This window comes from Rhinolophus ferrumequinum, chromosome 21 (genome assembly GCF_004115265.2).
Source record: "Rhinolophus ferrumequinum isolate MPI-CBG mRhiFer1 chromosome 21, mRhiFer1_v1.p, whole genome shotgun sequence".
NCBI lineage: Eukaryota > Metazoa > Chordata > Mammalia > Chiroptera > Rhinolophidae > Rhinolophus > Rhinolophus ferrumequinum.
The window spans coordinates 8,964,411-8,971,157 of NC_046304.1; positions in this window are offsets into that span (position 1 = coordinate 8,964,411).

The following is a 6,747-nucleotide window of genomic DNA, read 5'->3' on the forward strand; positions in this document are numbered from 1 at the left end:
GTGGTAGAAGCAGCTAGGCCAATTCCAGTTAGGTAGTAAGTGCTCTAAAGCATAACTGCCCCTGTGGGGAGCAGGTGAAGCTTAGAGGCTGACACACCTTAGGCATTCTGAGCATTGAGTATTTGGTAAACCTCACTTGGCAAAACATCAGCTAGTTATCAGAAAAGCAGATTTGTTAATAAAATGAAAAGTCTTGATCCCAAAACCCAGTAAAAACAAAATAAATCACTAATTACTGACATAAAAGAAAAGTAAAAAATTTAGATTAGACACTCAAAAGTTTTTAAAATGCAAAACCCTCTGTGTAACTCTCACTATAACAATGGGATTAGGGATTAAATTGGGATCAGGATCCCTTGAGAGATAAATGCATCCTATAGATTTTCTGGTTCTTTTTAAATAGAGAGGCGATTTTTAGGTTTTTGTTACCTACAGATGTTTAGTTGTCTGTTTTACTGAGCCTCCTCCCTTGTTATTACATTAGAATGATAAATAGAAGTTAAGAATGAGTATATTTTCAGTAATTCTTCTTCTCTGTCTTTGGAAACTTCTGTATCTTTTACAAGGCTTCCTCCCGGGACTTTGGATAGGATAGGTCAATTAATACTTTTAAAAAGTCAGTTCCCTACTCTCATTATTTTATCTTTTGGTTACTACACTGTGCCTTTCTATTGTGCTATGGCAATTATCATGATTATAATGTTTACTGTAGTAGTATTGCTACTACACATTTACATGTGTTGAGGGCTTTCTGTTTATCTCATTTTGTAACAGACAAGGATCAAAGAAAATAGCAAGTATCTTATCTAATCAAACAATACAAAGGTCTTACAAGAATAGTATACAACCTATTAAAGAGAAACAGCACAAAATTAAATGGTTTTCATTATTATCCAGTAGGTTAAATTATTTAGCTGCACACCTCCGGACTTCAGCTCCTGGGGAAGATTCCCTCAGGGTTGTTCACTGATTTTCCCTCACTGAGTTTCTACTGATCATTGGACTGATTTCTCTAACACGGCACCTTGAGCTGACTTTAAAGCAATTTAGAAAGCAGTTTTTAACAGTACTGAATATATCATCCAATTCTCTGCCAGAGGTTACAACGTAATAGTCCAATTCCACATTGCCATTTCATTTGGTTATTCACTTAATGAGGACAATGAATAGATACATAGACAAATGCTAAGCAACGAGGATCTGATAACTAAGCAATCCCAGTTGTACCCTCACCTAACGCTGACCCTCCTGGAAAACATGGGATTTCTTATGCCCCTTGGAACCCCCCCCCCCCCACCTCTTGGCTTACACTGAAAGCTGCCTCTCCCTGAAAACAATGCTTCCCTGAACGGTTTCTAAGAGGTAACCATTATTCTCTCATGCTTTAAGAATTCCTTAGTCCTGAGCTAGAAATGGAATCCACCCCGTCGATCCCCATTGCCACTTATCGTCTTATAGAAAGCTCTTCCTTCTTTAAGATTCATGCTACTCGGCTATTCTGCATACCTACTGCTGTCGCATACTGACTTTCATTCATTAAGATTTTAGCACCTCTTGCCTTTCCACCCAATTCTTACCATACTTCTGGGAGACTTCAACGTTCACGTGGATGATTCATCCAATACATTGTCTCCCACGCTCCACTGCCTTCTCTCCACTCTGCCCCTTCCACAGCCTCACTCCAGAAAATGCCATCTTCTAAGCCACCAAATCAAGCATCTCTTTCCTGATTTTCTAGCTTGCTTGTTGGACTATCCCCAGCATAATAGTTTTCAACACCATTGGCACCTCCAGTATTCTAGCCTTTTACTTTTTCCATATTCATCATCCCCTATTTTATCTTTATTTCTCTCCCAACTAAGCAAAAATTCACCATCTATCTTTTTGTCTACTCTCTTGACAATACCATAAACATCCTTGCCATCTCCTATCCCCTGTCAAACTGGAGTGTAAAAACACTAAACCTGAATGAATCTGAAAATTCACTGCTCCACACTCCAGAGAAAATGGTACGACTATAAATTTCCTACCACTAACCCCACTGTGCTGGAGTTACATAGTCAACTTGCCCAACCACTCTATTTCTCTCTATTGCAAACCTTCTCCACTGGCCTCAAATCTCCAATTTCCCTTTTGCCCCTAGCAAATGATCTCACATCCTGCTTAAAAGAAAAGTAAATGCCATCGGATGGAAATGGACTTACATTTCTACTACCAAGCCATCTTCTTCCTTTCAAAGTGGAGGTCTCTTTTCCAATTAAGGCCACGTCCCCTGCCTTGCTCTGAATCTCATTCCCTCCTTCCTTCTTAGACTATTTGTACAATAGACCATCCTTTTTCTTGACTTTCATTCCCAATCTCTCCCACTTTACTGGGTCCTTTCTTTTTCTTTCTTTCTTTTTTCCTTCCTTCCTTCCTTCCTTCCTTCCTTCCTTCCTTCCTTCCTTCCTTCCTTCCTTCCTTCCTTCCTTTTTTTCTTTCTTTTGGAGGGCACACCTCACAATGGCCCATGTGGGTATTGAACCAGCAACCTTGGTGCTATCAGCACCACGCTCTAACCAACTGAGCTAACCAGCCACCCCTGGATCCTTTCTTAAGCTCTCCCTTGATCCTATTTTTTTCCCTCTAGTTATCGTCTCACTTCTCTATTTTCCTTGACAACAAAATTTCTCATAAGAGTCATAGATATAGTCTGTCTCCGCCTTCTCACCTCTCTCCTTTTCCTCCACTCACTCCAATCTGGCTTTCACTCCGTCCACTCCACCTAAATGGATCTCACTAGGATCTTGTGACTTCCTTGCTAAATCAAATGAACACGTCTCAATCCTTAATTAAATCAGCCTTCCAAACTGCATATTATACATCTGGTCATTCTCTCTTATTGGAAATATTCTCTTCCCTTCATTTCCAAAACTCTGCCGTGCCCTGGTTTTCTTTGTAGTTGTGCCTCTCCAGCTTCTCTTTTCCTCTCCTTCATCAGCTCATCTGCCTATGCCTAACTGTCACATGTTTTTGTGAACTCAAGGTGATGTGGCTCAAGTTTTCACTTTAGGTCCCTCTCTTCTCACTTTACATTTTCTTCCTGGCTGATGTCATCTGCTCCCTGGGCTTCCATTACCATCTGTAACCTACGAATTCCAAATTTATATCCCAACTCTACTTCTCTGTTCTGAGCTCCAGACTTGATATCTCTACTAAAAAGCACTTCAGACTCAACACAAATGAATTCATGATCTTCCCCTCCTCTCCTTAAAACCTCTCTTGTATTCCTGTACTGTTCCTCGTTAGAGTAGATGGCAACAGTAACCACTCACTTGCTCAAGCTAAATATTTAGGAAACAGCCTTGAAATCTACCTGTCCTCCTTCACCCATGACCCATCAATGCTCATGGTTTTTCTTTACTACTTCTAAATACACGTATCTTTGAAGATCATCATCTTCTCTCTCTTTTTCGGCCATAGTCCCCATGCAAACTGCCTGGTCTCTCACACATCCCTTTTCCTTTCCAAGTCTAAACCATTCTGGTGAAATCTAAACTACAGTCAGAGAGATCTTTTTAAAAACAATAATCTGAGCACATCATTCTCTAGCTAAAAACCATCCCTTTGTTCTTGGCATAAAGACTAAAATCCTGAAGATGACTCTTGCCCTCCTTTCAAACTTCACCTTATGATACTCTCCTTGTCCCTCTTTATGTTTCAAGCTACACTGAACTCCTTCCAGTTCTGTGAATATATTGTGAGTGTTCTCACATCAGGGACTTAACATATGCTGTTCCCTTGGTTTCAAAGCATCTTTCTCACCTCTCACATTCATACTTTGACTAGATAAAGCCTACTCATCCTCTAAATCTCAGCTTAAATTTCACTTACTTAGAAAACCTCCCTAGACCCTCCAAAATAGGTCAGATTTCCCTATTACATGGTCTCTTCACTGATCACTTACCGAATTATAAACAATGTCTTTCTTCTTCATTAAAATGTAAGCTACATGAGTGTAGAGAAGGGGTCTTCTTCATCCCTGTATCCCTCCATTTGGCATTGTGCTTGAGTAGAGTACACGCTCAATAATTATATTTTGAAAGAATGAATAAATGATGTTTACATACTTTTGAATTTGCTTCCTGCATGCCCTCCCACTTCTTCCACTTGGCAAATGTTTACAGATTCTTTAAGTTTCAGCTTAAATGTTACCCCCTTTAATGTCTTCTGAGTCAAAGCATCCACTCTTACATGTTCTATGATACCCATGTAGACTTAAATGTTCCTTTTTCATATTTTACTATCACTGTCATATTCTTCTTGCTCCTATTGCCTCTGACCATAATGCCCACCCACCTTCTTTGTAAGTTCACCCTACTCATCCTTAAAGGCACCAGGCCAAGAAGCCTTCACTAGTAGGAAGGAGAATCTCTCTAGACCATTACCTAATACTTTCTCCTGTTCAATTATCCTCTCCTGTCTTATCTCTTCCATTGAGTTATTCCATCCTGTCTTATCTCTTCCATTCATTTATGGCATCCTGTCCATATCTCCTGCTAAGTTACTGTTTCTTGTCATAGCTTGCCGTCTAGTTATTTCATCCTTTATTATCTCTCTTGCACATATATTTATTGTATCCTATCTTATCTCTGTTTCATTTATTGCAACCCGTCTTATCCTTCTTCAACATTTATTGCAACCTGTCTCATCTCTCCCAGTTATTCCATCTTGTTTTGTCTCTCCATTCATTTTGCACCTTGTATTATCTTTCCTGCTCACTTATTGTATCCTGGCTTACCTCTGCAGGTCAGTTATTCCTTCCTGTCTTATCTCTCCTGTTCAGTTTTTATATCTTGTCTCCTCTCTCTCACTCTTCTCGCTCCTTCCCTCTCATTTATTGCATTGTTTCTTATCTCTCCTCTTCAATTACTGCATCTTGTCTTCTGTCTTCTGTTCAGTTATTCCATCCTGTCTTATGTCTCCTGCTCAGTTAATGCACCCTACCTTCTTTCTCCTCTTCAATTATTGCATCTGTCTTATCTCTCCTGTTCAAGGAAAGTTCAGATTTTAGACCGACAGATCATATTGTCATCATTGACTTAGTCATTATCAATATCTGTACCTTCACAAAAATCTCAATTTCAAGCATCCCATTTAATCTCTACACAACTTACCAAAGCACAAAAGGAGAAATAAATGATCCGAATAGGCTTAAAACTATTAAACAAATGGAATCAATAATTAATAAGCTTCCCAAAGAAGCATGAGGCCCAGAGAATTCTATTAGTGAATTCTACCAAACATTTAGGAGAAATGATACCAATTCTCCCTAATGTCTTCAAGAAAATAGAAGCAAAGAGAACATTTTCTAACTTACTTTACGAGACCATCATGACCCTAACACCAAAACCAGATAAAGACATTATAAGACAGGAAAACTACAAACAAATATATCTCGTGAACATAGGTGCAAAACTCCCCAACAAAACATTAGCAAATTGAATCTGACAGTCTATAAAAAGAATTACACACCACAACCAAGCAGGGTTTATTCCATTCGTTCTCTATCCAATACCTCCTCTTCTTCCAGCTCACCTCCTCCAGATATTCCATCCCTGCAATTCTTTGACATCACAAAGACCACCTATCCATTGACCCCCACCACTTTTTCATTGTTTTGATATGTTCCCTCATCTTCTCATTTCTTCTTCATCCAAGCTTAATTTTTATGGTCCCATATTATAATCACTCACTTGGAAAGATTCTTAACTCCTTTGCCCCTTTCTCCCTATATTTCACTGTTCATCTTTTCTGTGGCCATATCCAAGCAACTAAATTTACTGGAGAAAAGCATACAGACCTACTGAACTGGTCTCACTGTAACTTCATGATTATAACTCAATTCTTGTTGGCAAACCTAGGACATTTCTCACCCTCCAAAATGAACACTTCACGTCTTCCACCTGGATACCCACTATGTCTCTTCCACCACCCTCACTCTTAGCCAATGACCTTGCCTCATACTTCATTGAGAAAATAGAAACAAGCAAGTAGGATTGCTCTGATCTTCCCACCATCAAACCCACCAACTCACCTGTATCTTGCCCTCATTCTCTGTCCTCTTTCCTAATACATGAGGTGTCGTTGCTTCCATCAGTGTCCATCCTTGCACTTGGCCTCTGGACTCCAGCTGCTCCTGCCTGGGACCCATGATCATCCTCTCCCTCTCTTTCATCATCAGTTTCCCTAAGTCTACAGGATCCTTCTCATCAACACAAATGTGCTTGGCTTCTCCCATCTTTTAACAAACATACCCTTGGCCCTATGGCTACCTCCAGATACCACTCGTTTATTAGCTACCCTTCTCAACAATCCTTTTGTTTTCTAATCTTCATTATGAAACATAAAACTTCCCCCTAGCCGTTGGGGTTCTCAGATGTCCACGATATTGTAGAACAGAGACTGCTATGTCCCTTCTGATTCCAAATTCCTAACCCACAGAATTCATGAGCATAATAAAAGGGTTGTTTGGGATAATTTGTTATGCAGCTACAGTATCTGGAACATGGTCCAAACCACTATCATATTCCATCTGCGTTGAAGCAATAGCCTGCTGTCTACCCTTGGCTTCCCCTTGCTGCCTATAATCTACATGCAACACGGGAGTCTGAGTGGCTCTTTTAAATCTCCAGTCAGATTACATCGCTCCACTTCCTAAATTTCCCCTCTGGTTCTCCATCTCATTCAGATTAAAAGACAAGGTCC